Source organism: Rhinolophus sinicus, chromosome 3 (genome assembly GCF_057876585.1).
Source record: "Rhinolophus sinicus isolate RSI-liver-muscle chromosome 3, RSI-T2T, whole genome shotgun sequence".
NCBI lineage: Eukaryota > Metazoa > Chordata > Mammalia > Chiroptera > Rhinolophidae > Rhinolophus > Rhinolophus sinicus.
This window is the reverse complement of record NC_142503.1, coordinates 149,101,858-149,114,806: the sequence shown is the minus strand read 5'-3', so window position 1 is coordinate 149,114,806 and position 12,949 is coordinate 149,101,858. Positions and strand designations below refer to the sequence as shown.

The window sequence follows — 12,949 nt, the reverse complement described above, 5'->3', positions numbered from 1 at the left end:
GAGGCATTGTTCTTCCCCTATCTTTCAAGTGCCTTACACATCACACTGGCAAGGGTGTTCCCCTCCACCATGACATTTCTCCAGGACACCACGGGAGAACTCTTTAGGAATTGGGACACCTTATGCCGGGGACTTTATGTATCCCACATTCAAATCAGGATGGGGAGCTCCTTGCCTGCCAGGTGAATGTGGGGTGGTCCTAAAGCCCCACTACTCATACCATCTGCGTTGGCCTGGGCCCTCTAAGAAACACATGCCAAGATGAGATGAGATATGCCGGAAGTTTATTGGGGAAGCACCTGTGAAGGTCAAAGATGGAGGATGTACAAATGGGGAGAGCCTTCTCATCACAATGCAGGCCTAACACCTGTGCAAGGAGAGGGGCAAAAGGACTGGGTAGAAAGAGCCTTACATGGCAGCACCATTTTGAGAAAGTCTCATCCAGGTTGATGGAGAGTTTCCAAGCAAAGGTTGTATATTAGGGAAGTTCTGTGTTGGGCAAGAATGGCCAGGTTCTAGAACCCTCATTGTATCCAGTTTTGGGGAGCAAGCAAGGAGAACACAAAGCGTAGATTCAAAGGTGCACTGTTAGCTGGGGACTGTCAATCAACTATACAGGTTCTCTTGAAAGAGATCTAGTGGCTCAACTCTGGCTGTTACAATTGTGATATTTAAGGATGCACATTGTAATCCTTAGAGCAGCCCTTAAGAAATTAAAACAAAATTTTAAGTAAAATTCAATAAAGGAAATGGAATACCAAGAAATACTTGATTAATAATTTTTTTAAAAAACAAAAAGGGAGAAAAGAGGAATAAAGACAAATAGAAAAGAAATAGAAAGATGAGAGTCATAAAGTCAACCATCTCGATAATTAAAAAAGAGCAAGATTCAGCCATATACTGTTTACAGGAGATACAATTTGAGTATAAATACACAGACGGCTTAAAAGTAGAGAAAAAGATATACCATGCAAACACTAAGCAGAAAAGCCCCAAACAAAACCCTGATGAGGCTGTATTAACATTAGATCAAGTAGACTTTAGGATGAAGGATATTACTGGAGATAAAGAGGGACATTTCATGATAATAAAAGGGCAGAGCTTATTTATCAAAAAGACATACAATCCTAAATTTGTATGCATCTAATAAAAGAGCTTCAAAATTATGAAGCAAAAATTGACAGAACTAAATAGCGAAATAAATCAATCCAGAATATTGAAGATTTTATTATAATTAATAGAACAACTAGACAAAAAAAAAAAAATAAGTACATAAAAGATTTGAAAAACACTATTAGTCAACTTGATCTATTTGGCATGTATAGAACATTACATCTAATATTTGAAAAATATGCATTCTTTTTATATGCTCATGGAACATTCACCAAGGTAGACCATATATTGGGCCCTAAAACAAATCTGCCTATATTTAAAAGGGTTGAGATTCAACAGACTATGTTCTCTGACTACAAAAGACTTAAAGTAGAATTCAGCAACTCAAATATATCTGGAAAGCTACAAATATTTGGGAATTAAGTAACATATTTTAAATAAGTCATGGCTCAAAAAGGAACTCATAAAAAGAAAAATTAGAAAATATTTTAACGAGTTGATAAAGCATAACATACAAAATATGGGATGAGCTAATTCAGTGCTTAGAGAAAAATTTACACTTCATATACTTACGAGTATATACAAAAGAAAAAAGGTTTAAATCAATGATCTAAGTTTCTATCTTAAGCCAAAAAAAGAAAAAAAGTAAAGGGAAGGAAATAATGGAAATCAATGAAATGGAAAGTGTTTAAAAAGTAGAGAAAGTAAATGAAACCAAAGGTGTTATTTGAAAAGATTAATAAAATTGATATTGCTATAGCTAGCCCAAGTAAGAGAGAAGGAAAGAAAACTCTAATGACCAATATCAGGAATGAAAGGAACATCCTACAGACAAAAAAATAAATAAGGTAACATTATGGACAACTTTGTGGCAATAATTTTAACAACTTAGCTAAAATGGAAGAATTCTTTAAAGGCCCAAAATATAGCAAAACCAGTATGAATAGAAATAAGAAATATGGGTTAGAGTAATTAAAATTTAAAAAAAATTTAATTAAAAATTATAACTAAAAATCTTCCTATTATTTTTGATGATCTTGATTTCCGATTAGGAAGGGTGCTTGAAAGTCAGTACTACCATTTTTTTAAATATAAATTTTATTGGGGAATATTGGGGAACAGTTTCTTTCTCCAGGGCCCATGAGCTCCAAGTCATTGTCCTTCAATCTAGTTGTGGAGGGCGCAGCTCAGCTCCAAGTCCAGTTTGCTCTTTTCAGTCTTTAGTTGCAGGGGGCACAGCCCACCATCCCATGCAGGAATTGAATCGGCAACCTTGTTGAGAGCTTGTGCTCTAATCAACTGGGCCATCCGGCTGCCGGTCCGGAAGCTCAGTGGCAGTTCGTTGTCTTCAGTCTAGTTGTGGAGGGTGCAGCTCACTGGCCCATGTGGAAATCGAACCGGCATCCCTGTTGTTCAGTGTTTATGCTCTAACCAACTGAGCCATCTGGCTGACCCTTCGGAAGCTCAGCAGCAGCTTATTGTCTTCAATCTAGTTGTGGAGGGCACAACTCACTGGCCCATGTGGGAATCGAACCAGCAACCCTGTTATTCAGAGCTTGCGTTTTCACCAACTGAGCCATCCGGCTGCCCAAGTCAGTACTACTTTTGAATTAAAGATGTTACCACAAAAATAAGAAAGAAGGACATTTGTAGCTGATAAACCAGCCTCAGGACTCTACTGCTTTTTACTCGTTGTTTCTTTTACCATAATTTCACTATTACCAAATGTTCTAGCCAGTAATACTTTATTCTGGGATCACAGGCAGCACATTTAGTTCAATCAGAAATTTGTAAATATATTGCAAGAATAACTAGATAAATTTGTGTGGATGAATGCTAATTTATCACAGCTAGATAAAGAACTGAAAACACATGGTGATTTAGTACTTTCTGTACAACGGATATTATTATGTGGTCCCTTACTTTCCTCTTTGTCATTTATATCATTATTTATACGTTGCACAAAGTGTTTTCTATTGAATATATTCACATAAAAATGTGATTGAGATAATATGCTACAGTAAAAACTTGGTTATTGGCCATTTAGCCAAGGGGAAATTGTGGCCAGAAGTTGAAGGGAGCCTTTATATCTTTGAGAAAACATGAAGTTCCGAGAAAGTTTTTGTGGAGAACTGTTATTGGTAGGTTAACAAGCAGGGGACACTCCAAATTGAAGTTAGTGCTCAAAAGCAAATTATAGTCAGATCTACACTTATAGTTTCTCAGAAGAGACCAAGGGAGGCAAGTTGCAGGAGGGGAAAAAAGTCATATTAGGTGCAACATACACATATGTATTCTGGGCATAAGCTTAGTGCATGAGCATCTGAAAAAGACAGCCCCACTCCATTCCCTATATTCCCGTGGTGCTTTAATATTCTTTAATATTCATACTCATATTTACATAATGTGTATATGTTTGTGTATATATATATATATAATGTGACAGAAGCAATGTCACTTGTACATGATAGATATTTTTATAAAGAGAAATAGAACTCAGCCATAATTTAATCTTAATAAAACCATCACTGATTGTGTGATCTTTTGGTAATTATATCCACATATTTATACTCCTCCACCTCCACACATTCACACAAAATTGGTGTGATATTTTTCTATGTTTGTTTCCCAGGCACTTTGCTAATACTGGTTCATGAGATGGCCACAGTCCCCGCCCTCAACGAAGCATACTGTCTGCTGTGGACCTGGATGAACACGTTTCTCAAAATAATTACCTGTGCTGAGCATTATGAAAGGGAAAACCAGGCGCTAGGGAGTGAATAGCAGGGGGAAATTTAGGGTATTCCCTAAATCTAGGGGATTGAGGAAGGGCCCTCTGAGGAGGTAAATTACTTGGGATGTTTTCAGCTTCAAGTAATTGACTTGAAGCAACAGTTAATACTGGCTTAAACAATAAGCACACTTATTATCTTGAATCACAAGAAGCAAACATAGAGGAAGGTTGGTGACTGCAGCAGCTGAAGAGAATCATGTCTGACCCAGGTTCTCTGGGGCTCTCGGCTTTCTGTCCATGGTCACAAAATGCTTGCAGCAATTACAAATGTCGTAGCCTCACATGATGTCCAGAGGCAGAAAAGGGAGACTTTTCCCTCACGTGCCTCAAAATTTTTCCAAAATTTCCTCCAGGAGACTTTGATTAGTATCTCTTGAACCAGAATTGTCCTGTGTATATTTTTAACCCAGTCATAGGAAAGGAGAATGGAATTACCCGGAGACTTACAACAATCAAGATTAAGCTCCTGGGGGTGGGGAGTGGCTGTCTATCCCTGACCCATATTGTCATCCAGTATTTGAATAAAATCAGAATTCGGTTGGCTAGAAAGAAGAGGAGGCACTCTATTATTAATAAAGCACTAAGTACATGGTGGCACATCCGTACAATGAAATCCACATCAGCTGTTTAAAAAGAGACAGACGTATATGTATTGATAGAGCATTAGTTTCAAACTATATTCAAAGAACAAAGGTGGAGAACATTGTGTATATGATACATCTTTTTGTGTAAAAAAAGAAAAACACATGACCACTCATATGCTGGTATTTGCAGAAAATACTTCTGGATGGACCTAAGAAACTACTTCCAATATTTTCTCTGAGAGTGGGACGACGATAAGAGATTTATAATTCACTATATATCTTTTTTACTGTTTGCCCCCCCATGGCTGTGTATCTATAATTTATTTTTATATTTGTTGATTATAAATAATTAACTGTACAGAGAAACAAAGTAGGAAGACATAAAACATGTAAATAAAAATGCCAAGACACTTTATATAATGCTTTATGCTTATAAAACTACTTATCTAGGATGGCCGGATGGCTCAGTTGGTTAGAGCGGGAGCTCTTAACAACAGGGTTGCTGGTTCAATGCCAGTGAGCTGCGCCCTCCACAGCTAGGCTGAAGACAATGAGCTGCCACAGAGCTTTCAGAGGGGCGGCTGGATGGCTCAGTTGGTTGGAGTGCGAGCTCTCAACAACAAGGTTGCTGGTTCAATTCCCACATGGGATGGTGGGCTGCACCCCCTGGAACTAACATTAAAAACGGAGACTGGACTTGGAGCTGAGCTGCGCCCTCCACAACTAGATTGAAGGACAATGATTTGACTTGGAGCTAATGGGTCCTGGAAAAAACACACTGTTAACCCCCCCAAAAAAAAGCTTATTTAATTCATTTAACATTTTACAGTTTCTTTTTTAATTTATTTTTAAAATTTATTGGGGTGACAATTGTTAGTAAAATTACATAGATTTCAGGTGTACAATTCTGTATTACATCATCTATAAATCCCATTGTGTGTTCACCACCCAGAGTCAGTTTTCCTTCCATCACCATATATTTGATCCCCCTTACCCTCATCTCTCACCCCGCAACCCCCTTACCCTCTGGTAACCACTAAACTATTGTCTGTGTCTATGAGTTTTTGTTTCTCATTTGTTTGTCTTGTTCTTTTGTTGTTTTTGGTTTATATACCACATATCAATGAAATCACATGGTTCTCTGCTTTTTCTGTCTGACTTATTTCGCTCAGCATTACACTTTCAAGATCCATCCATGTTGTCACAAATATTCCTATATCATCTTTTCTTACCGCCGAATAGTATATTCCATTGTGTATATATACCACAACTTCTTTATCCATTCATCTATCGAAGGACATTTTGGTTGTTTCCATGTCTTGGCCACCGTAAACAAAGCTGCAATGAACATTGGAGCACACGTGTCTTTATGTATAAATGTTTTCAGATTTTTTGGGTAGATACCCAGGAGAGGGATTGCTGAGTCATAGGGTAATTCTATTCATAATTTTTTGAGGAACCTCCACACGGCCTTCCATAACGGCTGCACCAGTCTGCATTCCCACCAACAGTGTATGAGGGTTCCTTTTTCTCCACAGCCTCTCCAACACTTGTTACTATTTGTCTTGTTGATGATAGCCATTCTGACTGGGGTGAGGTGATATCTCATTGTGGTTTTTATTTGCATTCCTCTGATGATGAGTGATGTTGAGCATTTTTTCATATGTCTATTTGCCATTTGTATGTCCTCTTTGGAGAAATGTCTCTCCAGGTCCTCTGCCCATTTTCAATTGGGTTGTTTGTTTTTTTGTTATTGAGTTGCATGAGTTCCTTGTATATTTTGGATATTAGCCCCTTATCGGAGGCACTGTTTGCAAAAATCTTCTCCCATTCAGTTGGTTGCCTCTTTATTTTGTCAATGGTTTCTTTTGCTGTGCAGAGCTTTTAAGTTTCATATAGTCCCATTCGTTTATTTTAGCTTTTACTTCCATTGCCTTTGGAGTCAAATTCATAAAATGCTCTTTGAACCGAAGGTCCATAAGTTTAGTACCTATGTTTTCTTCTATGCAGTTTATTGTGTCAGGTCTTATGTTTAAGTCTTTGATCCATTTTGAATTAATTTTGGTACATGGTGACAAATAGCAGTCCAGTTTCATTCTTTTGCACGTGGTTATCCAATTCTCCCAGCACCATTTATCGAAGAGGCTGTCTTTCCTCCATTGTATGTTTTTAGTTTCTTTGTCAAAAAGGATGGTTCAACATCTGCAAATCCATCAATGTGATACATCACATAAACAAAATAAAGGACAAAAATCATATGATTATATCAATTGATGCAGAAAAAACATTTGACAAGATACAACATCCATTTATGATTAAAACACTTAATAAAATAGGTATAAAAGGAAAATACCTTAACATAATAAAGGCCATATATGACAAGCCCTCTGCTAATCTCATAATTAATGGCGAAAAACTGAAGCCCTTTGCGCTACGTTCAGGAACACGACAGGGCTGTCCCCTATCACCTCTGCTTTTCAACATAGTGTTGGAAGTCCTTGCCAGAGCAATCAGGCAAGAGAAATAAATAAAAGGCATCCAAATTGGGAATGAAGAAGTTAAAGTATCACTCTTTGCAGATGACATGATGCTATATATAGAAAACCCTAAAGACTCCACCAAAAAGCTATGAGAAACAATCAATGAATACAGTAAAGTTGCTGGCTACAAAATCAACGTACAAAAGTCCATTGTTTTCCTATATACTAACAATGAAATCTCAGAAAAAGAAATACAAAAAACAATTCCTTTTGCAATTGCAGCAAAAAGAATAAAATACCTAGGAATAAACTTAACCAAGGATGTGAAAGACCTATATGCTGAAAACTAGAAGACATTTTTGAAAGAAATTGAAGAAGACACAAAGAAATGGAAAGACATTCCATGCTCATGGATTGGAAGAATCAACATAGTTAAAATGGCCATATTACCCAAAGCAATATACAGATTTAATGCAATCCCCATCAAAATCCCAATGGCATTTTTTAAAGAAATAGAACGAAAAATCATCAGATTTGTTTGGAACCATGAAAGACCCCGAATAGCCAGAGCAATCTTAAGAAAAAAGAACAATAATGGAGGTATCACACTTCCTGACTTTGGCTTGTACTACAGGGCTACAATAATCAAAACAGCATGGTATTGGCAGAAAAACAGACACATAGACCAATGGAATAGAATTGAGAACCCAGAAATAAAACCACATAAATATGGACACATTTTACAGTTTTTAAATGCACTTACAACATATTTCCACACAAAAACTTGTACATGAATGTTCGTAGCATCATTATTCGTTATGGTCAAAACGTAGAAACAACCTAAATGTTTATCAAGTGAATGGATAAACAAAATGTATATGGGATGTTATTCAGCTATAAAAAGGAATGAAGTGCTGACACCTGCTACCACATGGGTGAACCTCAAAAACATTATGCTAAGTGAAAGAAGCCAATTACAAAAGACCACGTATTGTATGATTCCACTTATATTAACTGTCAAATAGGCAAATCTACAGAGACAGAAAGATTAGAGGTGGCCTCAGACTGGGGAAATTGAGAAGAAATTAGGAGTGACTGCTAAAGGGCATGGGGTTTCTTTTTGAGGTGATGAAAATGTTTTAAAATTGTGATGGTGGTTGCACACTCTATGAATATACTAAAAATCATTGAATTGTATACTTTCAATGGGTCAGTTGTATGGTATATGAATTATATCTCAATGAAGAGATTTTTAAAAAATATGCCTACATTGTTTATTCCTGAATCTACCAGCTAAATTTCCAGGAACTTACTTCAGGTTCTTTATGAATACTAGTAGGATAAACGGACACTTAAAATATTTTTGTTCTTTGAAAATTTGGTTACTCCTCTGACAACCTGTTACCAGTACTTTTATTTTTGTTTCACCTTTCCTATAAATATGACTCTGTAAACTCTTTTTTGTAACCACAGATCTACTCCTGTTTTAAATAAATTTTTTAAAAAAAATCATTGAAGAGATTTTTAAAAAATATGCCTACATTGTTTATTCCTGAATCTACCAGCTAAATTTCCAGGAACTTACTTCAGGTTCTTTATGAATACTAGTAGGATAAACGGACACTTAAAATATTTTTGTTCTTTGAAAATTTGGTTACTCCTCTGACAACCTGTTACCAGTACTTTTATTTTTGTTTCACCTTTCCTATAAATATGACTCTGTAAACTCTTTTTTGTAACCACAGATCTACTCCTGTTTTAAATAAATTTTTTAAAAAAATCATCTCATCATAGAATTCAATCATAGCTTAAACATGATATCGTATAAAGGGGCTTATGATGAAAAGCAGCTACCTCTAGTGCCCTGTCCTTTATCTTCCTATTCCCGCTTCCCAGAAGGAGCTGCTTTTTAACTGTTTCTGTTTGTTATTCTTGTCATTATTCCCATATTGCTGAATAGCTCATACATCCATGTCCCAAATTGACTTCCAGCTATGATAGAAGAATAAATAGTCAACTTATGTTTGGTCAATAGTTTTGCCCCTCACAAGATTCTAGGTTGAAAGTAATTCTTCCTGAGAAACTTAAAGGCATTGCGTTAATCATCGTTGAACATTGTGTTGCTGTTGGAAAGTTTGATTCTTGTTCCTTTGAGGATGATTCTCCTCTCTCTTTCTGAAAAATTTGATAATTATCTTTAGCCTAGTGTTTTAAAATTTCACAATGATATGCCTTGTGTGTACAGTTTTAAAAATTCATTGTGCTGGGCCTTTGCTAAGCATTTCAATTTCAAGACAACTGTTTCCCTTCAGCGCTGAAAATTTTTCTGTGACTAATTTCTTTAATAATTTCCTTCCCTCTGTTTGTATTATCATTTGGGGATTCGAACTAGTTGAATACAAGGTTCCCCAGACTGATTCTGTCTTTCTCAAGCAGAACTCCTCATGTGAACCACAGAACACAGGAAGTGGTTTGAGTGACTCTTTTCTCACATCTTCCAAGGATAGCTTTATCGAGTACCATTTTTATTTCAGATACATAGGAGAGAAATTAATAGATAATATACAGTGAATGTCTTATGACTGGGGTCAGCAAACATTTTCTTAAAGGGCCAAATAGTAAATATTTCAGGTGTCATGGGCACGGAGGCAAAAATGGAGGCTATGTGTGTAGGTATTTATGTATCTATTTAAAATATAGCCATTTAAAAATATAAAAAATGTTCTCATCTCATGGGCTGTAGGAATGAAAAAAAAAGCAGGTAGCTGGGTTTGGCTCAGAAGCCATAATTTGCTTAACCTCGGATTTAGGTCTAATGAACTTAATTCTTACTGAATGTACTCAGTAAGCAGTGAGTAGTTTCTTTCTAGGGAGACAGTTAGGAGACAAGGCTGGAAATGCAAATCGGACTCAGATCATGAAGCATTGTTCCATGCTCAGGTTTGGATTTTATTCTTTAGGCCCTTAGGAGCAACTTTTGAGTGGGGCAGTAAAGATGTCTTTTAGGGTCAGTCACTCCAATTATAGTAGGAAAGACAGATTAAAAAGAGAAGCCAATTGAAGTACAGAATCCTGTTAAGAAGCTATTAATTATGGCCTGAAGTAGGACAACAGAGGCCTGATCAGATCAGATATTATTCCTATGTTCTTAGAATATTCCTTGTTGATATTGAATGTCTACAGTGTCTGTCAGGTACTTTGGTAGACACTGAGACTTCTGATTTTTCCCCTCCGAATGATTTTCATGGCCTCATCTCCCTCCCTGTTCTCACTGGGACAATCCCAGGCAGAGCTCTCATCACTTCATGCCGGAGTTACTAGGACCACAGTACCTATGGACTCCAGGGTCTCTCTCTAGTCCAATTCATTTTGGGTATCACTAACAAAAATAATATTTACATATGACCTACATCATGTCATTTGTTTTCCTTTAAAAGCTTCATTTTCTTCCCTACCAATCAAATTTTAACACCTTTTCAGAATTTCAGTGACTTCAGCCTAGCTCTACCCTCACTAACCAAATTTTTCTTGCCACTTTCAAATACAAAAATACTCTTATCCATGTGCTCTCCTTAGCACATGCTCATTCTGCTCCCAGGCCTTTCCTCATGTCATCTCCTTGCTGTGAATGTTCTCTATACTTTCTTATTCAAATTCTTCCCATCCTTCATGTCTCTGCTAAACTTTTATCTCCTCCCCAAAACTTCCTTTACGTCTTCTTAGAAAAGATGATTGCCTTACATTATCCCTATACTGTTGAGCCCTTAATTGGGGCTTCCGTCCTCAGAGTTGCTTCGTGGTTACAACATGGCTGCAGGAGTGCCAGCCTTCCCAACCAAGTTCCAGGCAAGAAAGAGAAATGCAAAGGGCAAGAGGAACATCTCTCCCAGTTGAGACAGCCCCATGTAAAGAGCTCTCCCAGAAGTCCCATCCAGTGACTGCCATTAGGTTGGTCTCTTTCGTCGCCCTTAGGTGGAAGGGAGTCATTTTTAGATAGACATATTTAGAGTCTCACTGTTGAACAAATCCAGAGGGCACTATTCACATGGAAAACAATATATAATAAAGAATGGAGTGTTTGATATTTTGATTTGGGTGATGATGACACAGTATACATATATAAAAAGTCATCAAGCTATATATTTAAGGTTAGTATACATTACACTTTACTGAATATATATTATACTTCAAATAAAACAAATTATCCCCCAGAGTTGTGCTGTGTGGTGACTCTGGATGCATTGCTGCAGGTAAAATTAAGATTATGTTCTCAGAAAGAAGTGAGAGTGGACATTGGGTTTGGTATTTAAATATCTTTGTCACACTTATAGGACATTTTTCTGAAGGCTATCAATGTTTTTGACATGTTAAGCAAAATATTACATTATCGCAGTGTTCAATGTAATGTATTTATCATAGGGAAAAAAATCACCCTAAATGTGAGAACTTTTTATAGATTATCTTGTATTAGCCTGAGTGGGGAAACATATTTATTATTGGGAAAATAATTCTAGTTTCCCATCTCCTGTGTTTTTCCTTTGCTACTCTCTGAGAACCCTTCACTTCTGACACTTCTGGTCACTAAATGTGTGGAGGGCTTTCCCGCGACATGCGGCAATTATGTGCAACACTAGCCAGATGTCCTGCATTTTAACTCAGTTCTGACACTATCTACCTGGAGTTAGCGTCAGATCCCACAGATTAAGGGCTCAGTCCCATAAAAGTGACCTCACTGCAGACACCAGTCCAAAGTAGTAGATTCTCAGGTTACCCCCAGCTTCTGTCTGACCTGACTACAAATTGGAGGTTCCATGACCCTCTCCTCAGGTTCCATTAATTTGCTAGAGCAGCGCTCAGAACTCAGAGAAACACTTACTCATGCTTACCAGTTTATTAAAGGATATAATAAAGGATAAAGACGAACAGTCAGGTGAAGGGATACATAAGTTAAGGTCTGGGAAGTTTCTGAGTGCAGGAGCTTCTGTGCCTGTAGACTTGGGGTGCTTCACCCTCCCCATATATGGATGTGTTCACCAACCCAAAAGCTCTCTGAACTCTGTACTTTTGGGAATTTTATGGAGGCTTCGTCACATAGGCGTGATTGATCATTAACTCCATTTTCAAACCTCCTCCCTTCTCAAGAGAGTGGGGGTTGGGGCTGAAAATTCCAAGCATCTAGTCAGGGCTTGTTCTTTCCCGTGACCAGCCCTCATCCTAGAGCTCACCCAGAGTCACCTCATTAGAACAAAAGACACTCCTGTCATCCAGGCAATTACAAGGGTTTCAGGAGCTCTGTGCCAGGAACTGGGGCAAGAGACCAATATATATATATATTTTTCTATTATCTCATACATTTTAACCTCTAGTATAAAAAATTATTAAAGATTCCTTATGTTTGATATTAGTTTTTAAAATAATTTTTAACGTTTTCAGTTACAGTTGACATACAATATTATATTAGGTGTACAACATAGTGATTAGACATTTATATAACTTTTGAAGTGATCACCCTGGTAAGTCTATTACCCATTTGACCCCATACACAGTTATTACAATATTATTGACTGTATTCCTTATGCTGTACTTTACATCCCTGTGCCTGTTTTATAACTACCAATTTGTACTTCTCAATCCCTTCACCTTTTTCACCCAGCCTCCCAATCCTCCCCAGCCTCTCTCCTCTGCAGCAACCATCAATTTGTTCTCTGTATCTATGAGTTTGTTTCTGTTTTGTTTGTTTATTTTGTTTTTCAGGCTCCACATGTAAGTGAAATAACATGGTGTTTGCCTTTCTCTGACTTATTTCAGATATTAAGTAGATTTTTAACTTGGTGTTGAAATACCAGCTTTGAAAAATAAAATACTGCATGTTAATTTTTACTCATATGAAATATAAACAGTAAGTGAAAATTCAGTTTATACTTTCTGACTGCTCGTGTACTTTTTATAGTAGAAGCAACAGATTCCTTTATCAAGTT

General features: G+C 37.0%; 1 protein-coding gene across 2 annotated transcripts in view; it reads left to right on the top strand.

The window, feature by feature from the left end:
• The window catches only part of NEDD4 (NEDD4 E3 ubiquitin protein ligase), a 113,763-nt gene that overhangs the window by 31,932 nt on the left and 68,882 nt on the right, over nucleotides 1-12,949 (top strand). The gene's annotated exons all lie outside the window — the stretch shown is intronic.